Source organism: Halichoerus grypus, chromosome 8 (assembly GCF_964656455.1).
Source record: "Halichoerus grypus chromosome 8, mHalGry1.hap1.1, whole genome shotgun sequence".
NCBI classification, from domain to species: Eukaryota; Metazoa; Chordata; class Mammalia; order Carnivora; family Phocidae; genus Halichoerus; species Halichoerus grypus.
The window spans coordinates 110,159,899-110,179,477 of record NC_135719.1 but is presented as its reverse complement, the minus strand read 5'-3'; the positions used below and the strand labels follow the sequence as shown (position 1 = coordinate 110,179,477).

The 19,579-nt window shown below is 43.6% G+C and overlaps 1 pseudogene; it reads right to left on the bottom strand.

Annotated features, from left to right (window-relative positions):
* Positions 1-857: 857 nt before the first annotated feature.
* On the bottom strand, positions 858-1,229 carry LOC118546286 (large ribosomal subunit protein P2 pseudogene; annotated as a pseudogene).
* Between the last annotated feature and the right edge of the window lie 18,350 nt (positions 1,230-19,579).

Here is a 19,579-nt window from a genome sequence, read left to right as displayed (position 1 = left end):
ACCTGTGATAATTGATTATAATTATTATTAAATATAGCTATTATTTATCTACTGAATTCTGACTATGTACCAAGCACTTGTTAATCATTTAGATATTTTTTTATAACCTATTTTTATTTATTTATTTTTTTAAAGATTTTATTTATTTATTTGACAGAGAGAGACAAAGCGAGAGAAGGAACACAAGCAGGGGGAGTGGGAGAGGGAGAGGCAGGCTCCCCGCTGAGCAGGGAGCCCTATGCGATGCGGGGCTCAATCCCAGGACCCCAGGATCATGACCTGAGCCGAAGGCAGAAGCTTACCTACTGAGCCACCCAGTTGCCCCTACAGCCTATTTTTTAGATAAGTACACAGACACAGAGTTTTGAGGATAGGTCCAATGCTGCATCCCCAGGAAATGATAGTGTTGGGATTTGAAACCCAACTTTTGGATCCAGCCCATGCTCTTAGCCATTTTTCTGATGCTGGAAGGATAGCCTGGCTCTAGGGCTCCTGCTAAGTATGCTTCCTAAAGCATTCACCAATTTTTTTTGAAGATTTTATTTATTTATTTGAGAGAGAGAGCATGAGAGGGGGGAGGGTCAGAGGGAGAAGCAGACTCCCCCGCTCAGCAGGGAGCCCGATGCGGGACTTGATCCCGGGTCTCCAGGATCATGACCTGAGGCGAAGGCAGTCGCTTAACCAACTGAGCCACCCAGGCGCCCGCATTTGCCAATTATATGTACTCTAAATGCAATGGGGTTTCCCTCCAGGGCAGGGATCCTAGTCCCCTTCTGTGCTTTGGACTCTTTTGGCAGTCTGCTGATGGTTCTAGACTGCTCAGAACATTAAAAAAAAAAAATTTTTTTTTTCTTATGTTAAAAGGGTTTTATTTGCAGGAGAATGGGACCGTAATGGAACAAGTCAAATCCCATGTCATCAACTGACTCTTCTGACTCCTCCTTTTTCCCCTCTGCTGCCACTGGGGTGGAACCAGCCCCAGCAGGAGCTGCAGATCCTGGGACAGCAGGGACAGCCACAGCCCCACCAGTGGGCACACTGGCCAACTTGCCAATACCCAGGGCGATGACATCTTCAATACTTTTCTGTTCAGCTCACTGATGACCTTGTCGAGTCAGTTATCATCCACCTCGGTGCCCACGCTGTCCAGAGTCTTCTTGATGCCCTTGGCATTGAGGGGAGGCATTGCCCCTGAGGGTGCCCAGCAGGTAGGAGGCCACGTAGCACATCTCCGTGGCATCAGGGACTGAAGGGCTTTTTTTTTTTTTAAGTAGGCTCTACACCCAACCTGGGGATTGACCTCACCACCCCAAGATCAAGAGTCATATGCTCTACTTACTGAGCCAGCCAGGTGCCCTTCCTCAGAACATTTTTAAATGCATTAAAAATATGTAGAATTGCAAATGAAACCAATTAATTGAACATGGCTATCAAAATAATAAAAAAGTTGTGATACAGCAATATGTGCCTTTCTTTATTAATGCCTTAAAAACATGATCTAGCAATTAGTCTAGTAATGACTTTAATTCTGAAGTATTGTTGGGCCTAAACAACATTTTGAGCTACACGCAACTACTGAAATATGAAAATCTGTGATCTCTCTCTATTCAAGACAAAGTCCCAGGCACTGCTCAAGGTACTGAAGTTTGGTGTCTATATTCATAATGGAAGAAAATGCTAGATTTCTCTAAGAGGTGAGCACAATTGAAGATGTGATTTTTTTTTCTTCCATCCGGGTTCACGGACCCCCTCCCCCGAACTCTATGTACAAGCACTTTGTATGTGTATATGTGGGGACTGGTCCTATGAATTTCAGATTAAGAATCCACGTTCTAGAGAGGAGGGATTTTCTGCCTTTTTGAAGAGGTTGGAGTGCTCAGAGATAGAGGTGAGTCAGGTGGAAAAAAATTGTCATGTGCACAGAAATGGCACAAAGTCAGTGGTAAGAGGTGCATAGTGAAGGAGTGTAATAAAGGAGGAGGAGGAGGAGGAGAAACCTAGCAGCATTAGAGCCTTGCGAAAGGTAAGCAGCTCTTCCTCTGTGGAGTGAACCCAGAGATGTTCAGAAGAAGATGGTGAAAGAATACTTGGAGGCATCTTAAAATGTGCATACAAGTCTTAACAACGGGAAGAAATTCTGTAGCTGTCCGCAACAGAAAGAGGCACATTGTGTTGTTACTATACTGAGGAGCACAAAGGGATCTGCGCCTGCAGTTGTCATGGGAGGGTGAAGGGGGCAGTGTCCACATCTTCTTGAATTATACAGAGATACATAGCAAGGGTCATAAACCCCACTACCCTCTATCTACTTCAACTGATTCAAATGGGAACAAATGACACAGTGCAAATCCTAACCTAGTATATGTCTTTATCAACTTTGAAGAGATAGGCTTGGAGGCACGGGTGGTATTTTGATCACTCTAAATTGCAAGTTTGTCATTCCAGTGGTATCAAATGCCTCCATTTGGCATTCAAGTACACTAAGATCTGATCCTTTTTTTTTTTCCTCTTAAGACCTGTAGCCTTTCTCATGCACTTTATATTCTTGGCAATTAGACCAATCAGAATTCTTTGCCAACTTCCAGTTTATTCTTTTTTGCAAATTCCAGCACCAATAATGTCTTTTCTCCTAATCCTATCCATCCTTTATTTGATTTTTTAAAAGATTTACTTATTTATTTTAGAGAGAAAGAGAGAGAGAGAGAGAGCATGAGTGGGAGGGGCAGAAGGAGGAGAGAGAATCTCCAGCAGATGCTGCACTGAGCACAGAGCCCAACATGGGGCTCAATCTTTATCTTTTTTTTTTTTTTTAAGATGTTATTTATTTGACAGAGAGAGCGCACAAGCAGGGAGAGTGGCAGGCAGAGGGAGAGGGAGAAGCAGGCTCCCCACTGAGCAGGGAACCCAATGTGGGGCTCAATCCCAGGACCCTGGGATCATGATCTGAGCCAAAGGCAGATGCTTAACCGACTGAGTCACCCAGGTGCCCCCAGAGCATTTTATCTTTATTTATCTTATGATATTTAGCTTTCTTTGTTGATACTATGGATATCAACAGTTGTGGCCTTTGAAGAAAAAACGTACTAGAAAAAAATGCCTCATAATGGGAGGAAAAGCAGAATAGGAAGTAAAAATAATACTTAGGGCCCTGGATAGTCCTATATCAATAGAATATATAAGTAATAAAGTGAACTTGGAGTATTAACCAATGCACAGTTATCACCCTAATGGTAATGATAGGATTACAAGTAGAATGTGGCAAGTAAAATTATGTATATTTGAGTAAGAAATTTAAAAATTTCCATTAGAAGTGGAAGTATAAAAAGATACATAGTTTATATCAGCTTGGAGTGACATGATCAGAGGTGCCTCCTTATGAAAATGACTATAGTAGTAGCTGAAGGATGGATTATAGCTAAGAGATTTAAAGTAGAAAGACCAGTTGGCAGTCATTTAAATAGTCAGAGCACCTGGCTGGCTCAGTGGGTAGAGCATGCAACTCTTGATCTTGGGGTCATGGGTTCAAGGCCCTATGCTGGGGGTAGAGTTTACTTTAAAAAAAAAAATTTTAAGTAAATAAATAGTCCAAGTGAGATATAATAAATACCCACTTAAAACTTCAAGGTTTCACATCTAGGTGCCTGGAAATGCGATGACGTTCTTAAGAAGAGAACATAGGAGGGGCGCCTGGGTGGCTCAGTCGTTAAGCGTCTGCCTTCGGCTCAGGTCATGATCCCAGGGTCCTGGGATCGAGGCCCGCATCGGGCTCCCTGCTCAGCGGGAAGCCTGCATCTCCCTCTCCCACTCCCCCTGCTTGTGTTCCCTCTCTCGCTGTGTCTCTCTCTCTCAAATAAATAAATAAAATCTTTAAAAAATAATAAAAAAAAAAAAGAAGAGAACATAGGAAAGGATTTGGGGGCACCTGGGTGGCTCAGTTGGTTGAGCTTCTGATTCTTGATTTCAGGTCAGGTCATGATCTCGGCATCCTGGGATTGAGCTCCGTGGTGGGCTCCATGCTCAGCAGGGAGTCTGCTTGACTCTCTACCTCTCCCTTTGTCTCCCCCCACCAGCGTGTGTGTGCGCGCTCTCTCTCTCAAATAAATAAATCTGAAAAAAAGAAGAAAAGGATTTGGGAGGCAGTTGCAGGATAAGAGTGGTTTGGGATGCAGGAAAAGTGAGAACCTCCCAATCAAGAAATAAATGCAATCATAGACTGAATTAGTAGAAATACAAGGTCCCGATCATCACTGCAGAATGGCAACCCGGTCTGGGTTCACTTTATGAAGGATTTTGAAAAATATGGTGACTTGCAAATTCTCTCAATTGAAGAACACCGGAGGAAATTTGGAATATTTAATAAATAGGAAGGATATAATCACTGTCTTTAAATATGGGAGACAGAAAAATTGAAGAAGGAATTCATTATATTCTAGAGTGAAAGGTGGTGGGGGTGGTGGTAGATAGAGGTACAAGGAGAAAAATTTTGGCTTGTCCTAAGAAATAATTTGGCAACACTGAGAGCCACCAAATAGTGGGAAACACTGACTTGCAGAGGCACAAACTCTTCATCTGTGAACCAGTCATGCAGAAATAGGATGAAACTGGTCATATGTTTTGTAGAAGGAATTTCTGTAGTCTATGGAAGGGAGGTTGAATTATAGGATGTTTAAGATATCTTGCTACTTTAAAATCTTTGGTTTTTATTCTCCAAGGAAACCTTCCTTATTTCTTCCTGTCCTGGTGGGAGTGAGCCCCCTTCTCTGTGCTCAGGAAGTTACCCCTGTCATACTGATAGCACGCATTGTGGTAATAGGTTGTCTGTCTTCCTCATTAGACCGTCACTTCTTTGAGGGCAAGGTTGTCTTTTGTCCACATACATCCATTGTCTAGTGCTGTGTTCAGCACAGAGTACTGACATTCAGTAAATGATGTCAAATGTTGAATAAATACATGAATGGAGGCGATTTTGGTTCCACTATGAACTATGACATATGAGTCAAGGCAGCCAAAGCTGGGACACTCCAGTTTGCTGTTACCTACAGAGGGAAAGTCTCATTCTCATAAATTGTCTGCTCTCTTTCCCTCTTTTTCCCTAATGCAGACTCACTTATCAGAAATACAAGAAAGTTTGAGCATAATGGAATGAAATCATCTCATCTGAGAAGTCAGAACATGCTTTCAGTGTAGCTGAAAATCAAGAGACTTCAAAGTTGCATTTGATTTTTATTTAATTAATGAAAAATTTTGAAGTCATAAAAACACCAGTGGCTATAAAGAGTTCAGTAGCTAGAAACATTCCAAGGTGCCTATGGAAAAAAACAGTATAGAGTCAACTTTCACAGCTTTGGGGCAGTTGAGCATCATGTGATTGCACTCACATTCTTGGGAATCATTTGACATTGCAGGTGGTTCTCCCAAAAGATCCTGTTTCTCACCTATCCTTTGATATTATTCTCACACTGATTATAATGCCCACAGTTGTCAGTCTACGTTAATGCAGACTTCTGGTGCAATCGACACGGGGCTGAAATATATGGTCCCTGAGGTGGAGAATGAGCCAAACATCGCTAGTGCCTGGAGTGAAGGGAGATGTTTCTTCTTGCTAGTTTGCCTTCAAAAACCCTGTGTAGTCCCGCTCCCTCTGCCCCTCCAACTCGTGCTTTCTTTCGGTCTCTCTCTCAAATAAAGAAATAAATAAAACCTTAAAAAAAGAAACAAAACCAACAGCATGGTGTAGAAGAGATACAAATCAGATCCCAAAACATGTCCTACACACAGCCATCACCCAGATATGAAATTTAAGGCTACATTCTCTCCTTACATTTATGCTGAAGCCAGTGAGAAACTGCATTTGTTTACAGAGAAAAGAGGGGCAAAAATACTCCTTATGTGGAGGAGAGGCAGTACATTGCTTTCTAGCACATTCTGGGTGCCCGAGCTATCTGCTGTCCCCCTGACCCCCAAGCAGCCCTAGACACTTCTTGGTGCCTAGCACACACTCAGGGCAGAGCGGTGCATGTTAATGAATGTTGTCTTAGAGATTACATGGCTGCAAAGAGAATTATTACATCAGAAGTGGGTAGTTGTGACTGTGATGGGAGTGATTATAAAGGAAGTAAATGAGGGACCTACTGCAAACGTGAAGGTTTCTTATCTTAACAACATAATCATTGTAACCACGACTGAGAGTGAAGATAAACACATCCTGACATTAATATTAACACTGTTCCAACAGCCTGAATGGAAACACGTTCAGCTGTCATTTGATTAATTTTCATTAATAATAAAAGAAAAATCTTACGTGTCTAAAATCCTCTCCTATATTTGCATTATCAGTGTTGACATTATGGATGGACCAATCTGCTTATTCATACAATTCACCTTAAATTGCCCTATCATAAGAAATTGAAGGATCTTTGTGAAACACAGGACTATATATGTGCATCTGTGCTTGTGTATGTGTGTGTGTGTGTGTGCATGTGTGTGTTTATGTCTAAGGGATGGCATTAACCATATGAGACATGGTCTTAAAAGCTCAAATTTCAATGTGCAGGTTGCGTCAACTGAAGAGCATAAATATAGTAGAAACTAAAGCCTTTAGCACACCTGTACTTGGTAGTTTCCACCTGAATACCCAAAACAAGCGCACACGTTGAATGTACTCACAGATCCCCTTCTGCTTATATCCTTATTCCTCTCCCACCCCCAGCCCCATTCACTTCAAATCAAAGTGTATACAGATAGTGAAAGAGAGAAATTGATCTAGTAAAGGATTTTTTTTTTTTCCTCCATGCATGTCGTCTAGGGAGTTTCAGAAAGCAAGGAAGGGCTGGAGCACTTCTTATCGGCCATCAGGGATGGGCCATTCGATGATCTGATAATGGTGAATTCTAAGAAGAGATTTAATTCATATGGCCAAGGGATTTAAGCACAATGGGCTTCTTTCTCTGACAAAATTCCCGAGATAGTCACTGACATCCAAATTTGACCTCTAATTAATTTTAAATTCATTGAAAATGTGGCCTTGAGGGGATGCCCAAGAGAGGACCCAGGGGTTCATTCCTGCTCTGCTATGTGCAGACCTGAGGAGAGCATGGAGCCCCTAGCTTTACTCCCGGAGGACAGAGCGCGGAAGAGAGTAGAACAGAAGCAGATTTAAGAGCGTCCCAGTAAATGTTGATGTTAGCCGTGTGTGGTTCTCTCGTTTTGTCTTCATAGGTCTACAATCAGCACACTCCAAGTAAGCTTGCAGATTACCCAGAAGGCGTGAAGAGCCACCACGCGCATTCCTTTACGAGGAAGGAGATTGTAGAAATGACCAGCGTAATCACAGCTAACCACAATGTATCACATTTTTAAAAAATTTCTTGGCAGAGGTTTTAGATCAACACCCAAGAACTTAGCAGTGATGAAAAAGCTACCCTGATGATCTCAAAAGCAGAGAGAACCCGAAGAAACGGTGATGAAGAGTACCTCCCTGACATTCGCTCTGATATTCAAGAGGCCACGAAGGAGATTAGGACTCTCTATTAGATGGTCACAACCCCAACCTCAAGCGTGGACGCCATCCCCACTTGGGGCGAACTCTCTGAAAGAGCAGGAGACAGGAAGGCAAAAAGCAAACACACCTGTTAGTAATTTTCCCCGAGCAACGTTTTTGTCTTTCAAAAGACCAAAGCGAAGCTGAATTTTAGAGTCAAGGTTTCCCTCGCTGGAAACAGAGCAGGCTACTAGCACCTTTAAACACTTGCCTGTTTTTCAAGCAGCCGAGGGAGGTAAAACCTAGGCACTAGGAAGGCCCTGCAGAGGTGCTTCATTAACCCGATTAAGCAGGTGGATGGAGAGGGCCTCGCTGATAATTTACACCTTGCTAATGAAGCGTGTGACTCTTAATCTCCTCCAAACAAGATACACTCATGAAACTCTGGTGCAAAGAAAGGGGAAATTAATTAGGTGAAAAAACTATGAGATTATAGCAGAGGGATTCCTGCAAGGCAACTGTAACCTGGGCGGTTATTCATTTTAGCCTTTCTGAAATTAATGGCTGAGCTGTCAAGTAAACAAGTTGTGGTACCTTTTGGGCTTATAAGAAGTTCAAAAGCAGTGCCTCATTATGTGTCTGATTTTATATTTCGTGGGATGTCTTAGGAAATCACTGTGATGGAAATGGTTGCTCTGATTTCTAGTGAGTCATTTTATTTTATTTTTTTTTTAAAGATTTTATTTATTTATTTGACAGAGGAAGAGACAGCAAGAGAGGGAACATAAGCAGGGGGAGTGGGAGAGGGAGAAGCAGGCTTCCCGCTGAGCAGGGAGCCCGATGCGGGGCTCAATCCCAGGACCCCGGGATCATGACCTGAGCCGAAGGCAGACGCTTAACGACTGAGCCACCCAGGTGCCCCTCTAGTGAGTCATTTTAATATATTGGACTGTAGCACAGCTATTTATAGTAAGACGCTATAAAGAAGATTGACTTATATATTGCCCATCATTTCAAAACCTTAACTTGCCAAGTAATTCTTATATCTAATGCAACATGTGAGGCGTTTTGTATCCTGAAGAGAAACATTTTATTTCATGTTTCTTTTATTTTATTTTCCAGCTTTCTTGAGATAAAATTTACATGTAACACGGTGTAAGTTTAAGGTGTATAATAGGGTTGATATTACACTTGTATATTGTAAAATGATTATCACCATAGCATTACGTAACATCTGTGTCATGTCACATAGCTGCCATTGCTTTTTTTGTGGTGAGAACATTGAAGATCTACTCTCTTAGCAACTTTTGAATATATAATATAGTATTATTAACTATAATCACCATGCTATACATTACATCCCCACAAATTATTCATCTTACAACTGGACATTTGTACCCTTTGACCAACTTTTCCCTATTTCCCTCACTCCCCTGCCCCTGGTTACCACCATTCATTTAAGTGATTAGAGCTATGACATGAATGGTATTATTAAGTTAGTAAGATAAATGTAATGACCATAGCTAATATTTATCAAATATTGGTATGTATCAAATGCTAGCTAAGTACTTTGAATTCACTAACTCATTAGTCCACCATAGCAACTCTAGGAGGTAATCATTATTAGTCCATTTGTTTATAGATGAGTAAACTAAGGCCAAAGAAGTTACATGAATTGCTTGTATCATGCCATGTGTTTTCTTGCTTACTTGTAAATGAAATAAACCAGATCTTAAAGCTAGAAATTAATTTAAATGGTGTTTATTTCAGAGGATTTGTCATATTTTTGGTCAAGTATGGAAATACCCTAGATTTCTATACCAATCAGAGTTATTGGATACAATTAGAATAGAGAGTTAAAAGAATACAGTCTTCACAGTGAGCTAGATCTGGATTCAAATTTACTGTCATTTGCTGTGATCTTTGGCAAGTTACATAACTTCTTGAAGTCTCAGTTCCTTCATCTCCAAAATGGGGGTAATTATTCCTGCCTCATCAGATGGAAATGAGTCTCATCTAAGATATTACGTGTGATACATCTTGCACACAGTCAGGGTTCATAGGTGTTACTCTTTCCATGCTTTGCTTTTTTGGGTCTACACCAGGCTTCCTGACAGATTCATTGGTCTAACTCAAAGCTGTAATTACTTAAAAACCTACAAGCCATTTTTTTTAAAAAAGATTTTATTTATTTATTTGAGAGAGAGAGAGTGAGCGAGAGAGAACATGAGCAGGGGGTGGGGCAGAGGGAGAAGCAGACATCCCGCTGAGCAGGGAGCCCGAAGTCGCGGGGCTCTATCCCAGGACCCCAGGATCATGACCTGAAGTGAAGGTGACGCTTAACTGACTGAGCTACCAGGCACCCCCCTACAAACCATTTTAAAAACAACTTTTATTCTCTGACATATTTAAACCAAAATCCTTGTTCCAAGGCTTCACAGGCTCTCTTCTGCCTAGCTTCCATCCTGTGTTCTAGGCTGGGTAGCATTTTTCCTGTGCCCATTCCTACTTCCGTCTGTACACTCATGACCTTCTCCCTGTTTGGAATGCCTTCCTCTTTTCTTTCTGCCAGTCCAGGTTCTATTCATCCCATAAGATGCAGCTCAGTTCCTAAATTCATTCATCCAGCCACCTATAGTCAAAGAACATTACTCCATCGGGTATAGAGCACGGGACTAAGTCGTGAGGATCCAAATGAGGCAAAGTCCCGAGCCTTGAGGGACAACACACGGGTAACCAGCATTTCCACGCAAGGGCGAAGCACAATGTCCATGGTACAGTGGCAGCGAGGGAGGCAGGTTCAGTGCTGCCTGGTGTTCGGGTGATGTAAGAGGAGCTATCTCTCAATGTGGACAAGGTTGGGAAGGTGATTTCAGGCAGAAGGAACTCAAAGACTCGAAGCTGTGAAATGTCAGTTCACTGAGGGGAATGTCCAGTGCTTTAGTACCGCTGAGTTGGAGGCTGTGTGTGTGCAGAGCTTAGGTTTCTGGGCTCTTTCCTCTGGGCAATGGAAATTCCACAGATCCTGGGAGTTTACATTCTAAATGCAAATGGCGGATTACAGAAGAGCAAGGCTGGGGGGGGAGAGGATGTAGAAGTCAGTTGCTAAAGTTCAGCTGAAAGGTGATGAGCGTGCCTTTAGGGCTGGGGCTGTGGGGTGGCAGGAAGGCAGAAAATAGGAAGTGATCACTAAAACAGGGTGATACATAGTTGATGCTAAATATTGTTGACATTGTTCAACAATTGTTGAAAAAACTGAATGACGTCTATGCTTTTTGTTTGTTTTGTTCTCTGGTTGCGATTTGTTAGCCCTCTAAAGATATTAATTCTGTAACTGGAAGTCTTTTCCTTAACCCGCATTCCCTGCCTCATCTGTTTCCCCTCAATTCTGTATTTCCTTCATTTGGTCTCCATCTTTAACAACAGAGGCTTTCCTCAAAAAGGGAATGATCCTGGCATGTCCATTCCTATTTAAACCTGAGGTACTAAAAGCCAGTTGGAAGCTCTGTATGCATGGCAGAGTTTTGTTGACTATTGGGGTTCACTGTAGGATGATGATTGGGCACGACCTCATTTTTATATTTGGGGACCCTAAGTTTTCAGTATTTTTCACCAGAGAAAAATTCAGTTTCACTGGAGAAGAATTTTCTAATATTTCTGTGATTCAGCTGGTACACGCTAGTGCGGCCACCTTGGTTGTTAAAATATTGAAACTCTTACTACTGGTGCTATATAGCCATTGCCCTGAGCACCCAGACCACCCCTTACTTTAGCTACCCTGACTCTTCTAAGCCCCCCACTCCCCACAACTAGCAACTATAGGGTTAAAGCCTACAAGACTTTACCTCAGGGGCACCTGGGTGGCTCAGTCGTTAAGCTAAGCGTCTGCCTTGGGCTCAGGTCATGGTCCCAGGGTCCTGGGATCGAGCCCCGCATCGGGCTCCCTGCTCCGCGGGAAGCCTGCTTCTCCCTCTCCCACTCCCTCTGCTTGTGTTCCCTCTCTCGCTGTGTCTCTGTCAAATAAATAAATCTTTAAAAAAAAAAAGACTTTACCTCAGTGCTAAAGCCAGTGTTCATGGCAGTTGGGTGAGGTCTGTGCTATACCGGCTGTATTTAGCATATTAAGAATAATTCTGGGAGAGCAGGAAAGGGGGGCTGGGGGGCCCCAATTCGGCATGCAAGCTGTCAGTCATCTCCTCTGTCTTTCAGTGCAGCATTTCCCCTTGCCCTCCTCCTTGCTCCATGAGCTCATGTCCATGGCCAGAGCCCCCCCCCCGGTTCTAGTTCTTCAGAGAAGCACTATCCTATTTTCTCCTGGTCTGAGGGAGGGCTGGTCAGTGGGCTCCAGTGTAAGCAGCCCCATGCAGGACTGGATTCTTCCAGTGTAAAAGCCCCACCGCTAATTCACTCTTTAATAATATCTGCTGCTTCTAAATCCTGACCCCTTCTTGGGTTCTGTGGCAAATAGCCACTTGCTTTTGTTTTGTTTTGTTTTTGGCCTTTCCCTTCTGCAGGTGCCGAGGACCGTACTTTCTCTGCTTTGCTGAGTCAGTTACTGCCGGGCCATCTGCTTTCCATCTTCCAAACTTTTGTGGCCATCTTGGCACTCGCTTCTCATGGATATTGATGAATCCTGGGTCTCTCTTTCAGTCACTTTGAGCTGCCTAAAAGAAAAATGTTACATTAATTAGTCAAGACTCAATAGTTGCTTGGAAAAGAAAGTAAGTCAAACTGGTGTAAGCAAAAGTGGGAAGAATATTTCAGGACCCAAGGGTTTTCTTTCAGACTCATTTCTTTCAGCATGCATGCTGGAGGCGTTTTTGGACCTGAAGTGCAAAGTCTCTGGGTTTTCTATTTTTCTCTTCTCTTCTGGGTATTTTTACTTAATTCCTTTCTTGCTTGCTTTCTCTTCGACCAGCCCCATCTTTGTGGTCCGTGTGGTGGACAACGGCGTACCTGCTATGATTCCAAGTCCTAGTGGAATTTGCTGCCTCTCTGACCCGGTTCCAGAATCTGAGGAAGGAAGTCATCGGCCTGGCTTGAGATGGGTGACTCCCCAGCCCCATCCGGATCCAATCAAAGAAGATCCAGGTGGGTCATGGAGTGCAAGCCATGTTGATAGGCAAGGTGGCCACACTGTTTCCAGAACTGAGGGAGCCATAGCCAGCTAGGCAGACACACCAAAGGGTATCAACTATAACAGAGGGGAACGTCAATCCTTTACTCCCCTCATTTCCCTTACACGTCCACTCCTCTGCCTTCTTGGGGGACAGGGGAGAGGTAGGGTAGGATGGGAGACCCGGACGGCCACTTGGGAGAGGTCCTGCAGCTGCGATGGGGGCCGGCACGGGAGCTCGGACAGCTGCTGCAGGGCCCAGCCTCATCTGGGCCTTTCGCCACCTGGCTGTGGAGCTGTCTTCGGAGAGGCGCAAGCTGCGCTCCTGGTGTTCGTCCGCTGGAGGGCTCCGGGCTGTTGCCCTTGCCCAGGGGGCCTGGGTCAGCTGCTCTTCCCATCCTGGGGCCAAGACCTCACATAATTTGACTTTTTTTTTTTTTTTTTTTTTACTTCCCCTATTTTAAAAGGGAAATATCGGCCCCTGCTCGGGGAATTTTTCAAATAAATATGGCAACGCATACACCCAGGCCTATATATCAAGTTCCTCCGAATCTTACCTGCCGAGTAAAAAGTTGAGGAGTTAGAGCCCCATCTCCCAAGTGACAGTATTCATTTTTCTAATGAAATGTTTATTGAAGAGGGGGAGAGAAAGCAAGCACATGTGCTACTTATGCTAATCAGCATTTGATAAGTAGAATGCAATTTTCCCTTTAATCAACCTAGTGCCCATCATGTTCCATTAGTAACGCACTGGTGACAGTCCGGGCGGGGCTGGTAGGAGAGCAGAGGCAAATGCTGTTCAGAGATCTCCAGCCGCCAGTTCGAGACCACCCAACGCCATGCAAATGACTTCAGAATTAAAAGGGACAGAACTTACAGACCTGTAATTCATTTCCAGTCCTTCTATAGATACAGGGGTCATATCACATGTATCAAGAAATTCCTTCGGAAACGAAGTCCTTTTGAAGTGAAGTTGTGTTGTATTTATATATTGAGCAGCTTTATGATAATAGCTTTGAGTCACTGAAATGGAAAGTACATTTCAAATGACACTTCATTCAAACGGTGTAGGGATGCTAATAGCAAAATTAGAAATAAAGCAAATAGAGACGGATGCCCTTATTTTTGATTCTAACACTTTAGGACTTTAGAATGGTCCCTGGTGCAAATCTGTGGGATCTCGTGGAATGGGTGCTGTCTGCATGTATGGGGAATGGCACTTAGTCACTTCCCCAAAAGACTCTGTCACTGTCCTACCAGCTTTCTCTGAAACTAGCCCTGAAGAACAGACACAAGTATTTTATTTTTATTTTTATTGTTTTACAGATTTTATTTATTTGAGAGAGAGAGAGAGAGCTCGAGAGAGAGCGAGCAAGAGAGGTGGGGGGAAGGGCAGAGGGAGAGAGAGAAGCAGGCTCCCTGCTGAGCAGGGACACCCTCCCCACCCACACCCCCCACCCCCGCCAGATGCGGGACTCGAGCCCAGGACTCTGGGATCACGACCTGAGCCAAAGGCAGACACTCAACCAACTGAGCCACCCAGGCGCTCCGAGGTTTTTGTTGTTGTTGTTTTTTAAGAAAAACAACAAAATTTTTATTTTGTTGTTAAAATGTTTATTTGAGAGGGAGAGAGAGCACGCGAGCGGGTGCCCAAGTGTGGGGAGGGGCAGAGGGAGAGAATCTTCGAGCAGACTTCCTGCTGAGCAGGGAGCCCAACTCTACGGGATCCCACAACCCATGAAATCACGACCTGAGCCGGAACCAAGAGTCCGACGCTCAACTGACCAAACCATCCAGGTGCCCCAGACACAAGTTTTTATTTCAGCTGTTAACAGAATGTGTTGTACATTTTTTAGAGATGCAGTGTTCCCCTTTACCAGTCCACAAGACAGACTCTATAAAGAACTGCTTAACACTTAGGATCACTCCCTTGATGATGATGAATTTATAAGGCAGTAGGGGGTGGTTTATCCTTGAGATAGTTTCTAGATGAAGTTCAGAGTGACCATTTTATTTAATGTTTACAATGTGCCTTTCCTTGTTGTTGGTCTTACCATATTAAAAAATAATGTTCAGGGTGCTTGGCGGGGAGTCTGCTTCTCCCTCTACCCCTCCCCCCTACTTGTGTGCTCTCTCTCTCAAATAAATAAATAAGATCTTTAAAAAAAAGTTCATTAAACTTTTCCACTAGAAGGATTTTATTTTATTTTATTTTAGAGGGATTTATTTTTTTTTGAAGATTTATTTATTTACTTTAGAGAGAGAGAGCATGCATGAGTGAGGAGAGAGGCAGAGGGAGAGGGAGAGAATCTCAAGTAGACTCCCCTCGGAGTGCAGAGCCAGAGGTGGGGCTCAATCTCACCACTCTGAGATCATGACCTGAGCTGAAGTTGAAAGTCAGACACCCAACTGACTGAGCCACCCAGGCACCCGAGAGGGATTTTATTTTTAACCTCGGGTGCACATAGTTGAGTTGATCATACTCGTCAGGTGGTCACACAGTCAACTCCCCTACCCACATCCCCATGCGTCCTCACCCTCCACAGATACCTTCTCTAACACAGATCATGTTTTTTCTTGGATATGCAAGCGTCCTTGGAAGATATGCAGTGTGAGTATTTTTTTTAAAGATGTATAATTTTAATATAAATAAGTGATGTTGTACTATGGATCTCATTCCAGTTGTAATTTTTCCCTCCACACTATCTTCAAGTTCTGTCCTTGTTGCTGTATGTCCATGTAGTTCATTGCTTTTGACTGCCCCATAATATTATGTCACATGCCTCTACTTTGTTTGAAATCTCTATTGGAATGAAAATGTGCCATGAACAGCCTTGTGCAGGATCACTTTGGAGTTTGTATGAGAATTTCTCTCAGGTATATACTGTAAATAGTGTCAGATTCTATTGTAAGATAACTGTCCTTAGGTCTGCACAACCACCAGCAATGTATGAGGATTCCTCATTCCCCAAATAGTCTCTAACTCCTGACATTATGGGACTTTTCCATTTTGTACCAATCCGATGGACATAAAGTTATTTTAGTGTTGCTTTAATTTACATAGCTCTGGGTATTGTGGCCTATCTTTCTGTGTATCTGTTAGCTCTTTCTATTTCCTTTACCGTGAATGCAATACTTATATCTTTGGGCCATTTTCCTATTGGAGTTCGTGGTTATTTATTTATTTTTATTTTTTTGAAGTTTTATATATTTATTTTAGAGAGAGCATGCTTGTGAGGTGGGGGTGAGGAACAAAGGGGGAGGGCCAGAGGGAGAGCGAGGAAGGAAGAATCTCAAGCAGACTCCCTGCTGAGCGTAGAGCTCCATCTCACGAGCCTGAGATCATGACCTGAGCTGAAACCAAGAGTCCAATGCTTAACTGACTGAGCTCCCCAGGTGCCCCTCATGGTTTTTTCTTACTGATCTGTAGGAGTTCTTTGTGTAGTCTAGAAATCAGTATCTTGTTGGTTTTACTTAGGATAAGTATCTTTTCCTTTAAAAAAAAAATTATTTATGTATTTGAGAGAGAGAGAAAGGGCACACAAACCTAAGTTTATAAAGATATTCTTCAACATTTTTCCTATATTAGTTTTTCAGTTTTATCTTTCACATTGATATCTCTAATTCTCTCTGAAGTTCATATTTTTAGGTAGAGGGCAAGTTTTATTCTTTTTCATATAGTTAATCAGCTTTCCAACTCTGAATCAGTCTAAATGACCGTCTTTTCTTCACTGAGTTTTGATGACATTTTTCTTACATACAAAGTTCTTGTTATATAAGAGAAATATAATATATTTATACATAATTATATTTCGTACATATTCATTCTATTCTGAATCATTGGACTATTTCTATATCTACACAACTTTTTTGGGAAAAACAACAATTATTGTCACCAAGGCTTTGCTGCATTCCTGAGTATCTGATAGAGTGAACTATGCTCCTCCCTCTTTGCTCTTCTTTTTCAAAAGTATCTTAGCTGTTCATTGTTCTTTATTCCCCATATTCAAGTTACAGTAACTTGGCTGTTTTCAGGAAAAAAAAAAAAAGTCCTGGGGCGCCTGGGTGGCTCAGTCGTTGAGCGTCTGCCTTCGGCTCAGGTCGTGGTCCCAGGGTCCTGGGATGGAGCCCGTGTCGGGCTCCCTGCTCTGCGGGAAGCCTGCTTCTCCCTCTCCCACTCCCCCTGATTGTATTCCCTCTCTTGCTGTGTCTTCCCCTGCCAAATAAATAAATAGAACCTTTAAAAAAAAAAAATCCTTTTAGAATTCTGACCGAATTTCAAGAAATCGGTTATGTTATCAGCTCTGCGCAACAGCCGGCCTTCCCGGCTGCGCTGATGTTACCTGCTGCCTCCAGCTAGTGCTGGGCGGGCATCCATAGTTTTGTTTGTTTGTTTCTTTCTTTCTTTTTTAAGATTTTACTTATTTATTTGAGAGAAGAGAGTAAGTGAGAGAGAGAGAGAGCACAAGCAGGGGGAGTGGGAGAGGGAGAAGCAGGCTCCCCACTGAGCAGGGAGCCCGATGCAGGACTCGATCCCAGGACCCTGAGATCCTGACCTGAGCCGAAGGCAGACGCTGAACCGACTGAGCCACCCAGGCGCCCCAGGACATTGATAGGTTTCTGCCCTGAGGAGGGATGGCTTGTGCACAGGGCCTCCAGGGGCACTTTGGGGGAGAAAAAACGCACAGCAGGAACGGGCTCCCTCCCCTTCCTGTCTTCCTGTCGTGTGTGCTTTCCCTTCCCTCCATTCCCAGCACCCGACCAGGTCTGTAAGCTCTGGATCCATCGGTCCCCCTCACGCTTCAGCGGCCCCTCCAGGGTTTAAGGTTTAATGCTGGAAGCTAAGATCCTGAGTTTTTCACCATCTTGTCAGGAGCCAGAAATCTTTCAGTACCGTGTTTCAAATACATTTTCTGCTGGCCTCAAAAACAAACACCACAATGCCAACTCCTTATAGATTTTTTTTTTTTAAAGATTTTATTTATTTATTTGAGAGGGAAAGAGAGCGAGGGAGAACATGAGAGCGGCAGAGGGAGAAGCAGACTCCCTGCAGAGCAGGGAGCCCGATGCGGGGCTCGATCCCGGGACCCTGGGATCATGACCTGAGCTGAAGGCAGACACTGAACCGACTGAGCCACCCAGGCGCCCCTCCTTATAGATTTTTTTTTTTTTAAAGATTTTATTTATTTATTTGACAGAGAGAGACAGCGAGAGAGGGAACACAAGCAGGGGGAGTGGGAGAGGGAGAAGCAGGCTTTGGGAGAGGGAGAAGCAGGCTTCCCGCAGAGCAGGAAGCCCGATGCGGGGCTTAATCCCAGGACCCTGGGATCATGACCTGAGCCGAAGGCAGATGCTTAACGACTGAGCCACCCAGGTGCCCCCCTCCTTATAGATTTTTAAAGTAACTTCCTGTACAGTAACTCTGTGAAATAGATAAGGCAGGTATTATCATCTTGGGCTTCAGAAAAGCTCTGTAAGTTCCCTAAAAGTACAATGTGGGGAAGAAATGAAGACGGAACTAGAACCTCAAACTGCTCCCTCCTGTTCCAAAAGAATCTGGACAGAAGTGGAAGACACAGGACTCTGCCCTGCAGCTCCTAGTCTCCTCGCTGCCTTTTTTGGCCTGTGTCCCTGGGATTTGGATGCAGTCCTGAGCCTGTTTCCTCATGTCTGGGATGGGCTAGGTGATCCCTAAAGCCCTTTCCAAAATTATGAGCTCCTGAATACTCAGGGGAGGACCCAAGGCTGCTTTATGAGAATTTCAACCTTTGGTTGTTCTTGCTCTTTTTCTGCTGAAAGTGCTAATGAAAAGTGAAGTGGTCAAAATGCCAATAGCCTGCAGGGTTGCTGTGGAGCTCTTCAAATACGGCTTCGGGATAAATGGAGTGGGTTTTGTTGGGAGAGTCGCTCTTTAACAATTGAAGGGGGATGGTGCTCCTGACATTTGAGTTTCTGTTCCTAAAAATCAAGCGCTACTCAGGGGGCGCCTGTGTGGCTCAGTCATTAAGCGTCTGCCTTCGGCTCAGGTCACGATCCCAGGGTCCTGCGATCGAGCCCCGCATCGAGCCCCTCATCGAGCCCCGCATTGAGCCCCGCATCGAGCCCGGCACCGAGTCCGGCATAGAGCCTTGCATCGAGCTCCCTGCTCAGCGGGAAGCCTGCTTCTCCCTCTCCCACTCCCCCTGCTTGTGTTCCCTCTCTCGCTGTGTCTCTCTCTGTCAAATAAATAAATAAAATCTTAAAAAAAAAAAATCTTAAAAAAAAAAAATCAAGCACTGCTCTTGAGGGAAAAGGTGCTCAGAATCACCGAGGAACTTTAGAAAACAAACAAAGCCCAGAGACTGATGTGTTGCTAAGGGAGCCAGGGCTGAAGAGAGGACAGAAGGGAGAGGTCCCTACTTGGTAGACGAAGAAATGGACACTGCCATTATGCAAAAGCAGTATTTGCTTCAGGGGGGAAAAAAAAAAACAAGAAACAAAACACATTTTTTTTTTTTTTAATGAGAAGGGGCTGAGTGAAAGAAAAGAGAGTATAAAGAAGGCAATTCATTTAAAATCCTGACTCTATCTCCATTACTAAGCTATGGGAGTCAACAATGGGAGACAAGATCCCAGACTGCAGAACGAATTGGAAGCACTTCATCCTTCACTGAAAAGTCAATGCGTTGGAGGCTCCTTATGAATTGAGAAATGGCAAAATTTAATGCTGAATACTGTCTTGTCTATCAATAATGTCCATATTTATTTAGGCTAAGAAAAACAAAGATGTTTTCTTTAGAAAGGTTTGAGTCAAGTGTGGTAGTCAACACATCCCTATTTGTGAGGGTCCCTTGCATTGCCTTTCATGGAGTCCACTTTCCAATGACCTAACACTATTTCTATTGTAATTGCACATCTACACTTAGTTCGATTCTTTTGTCCACATTTGCCGAAAGATTCCATCTCATAACAAGTTTGGCTGATATTTTGGGTTTGTCTGTTTG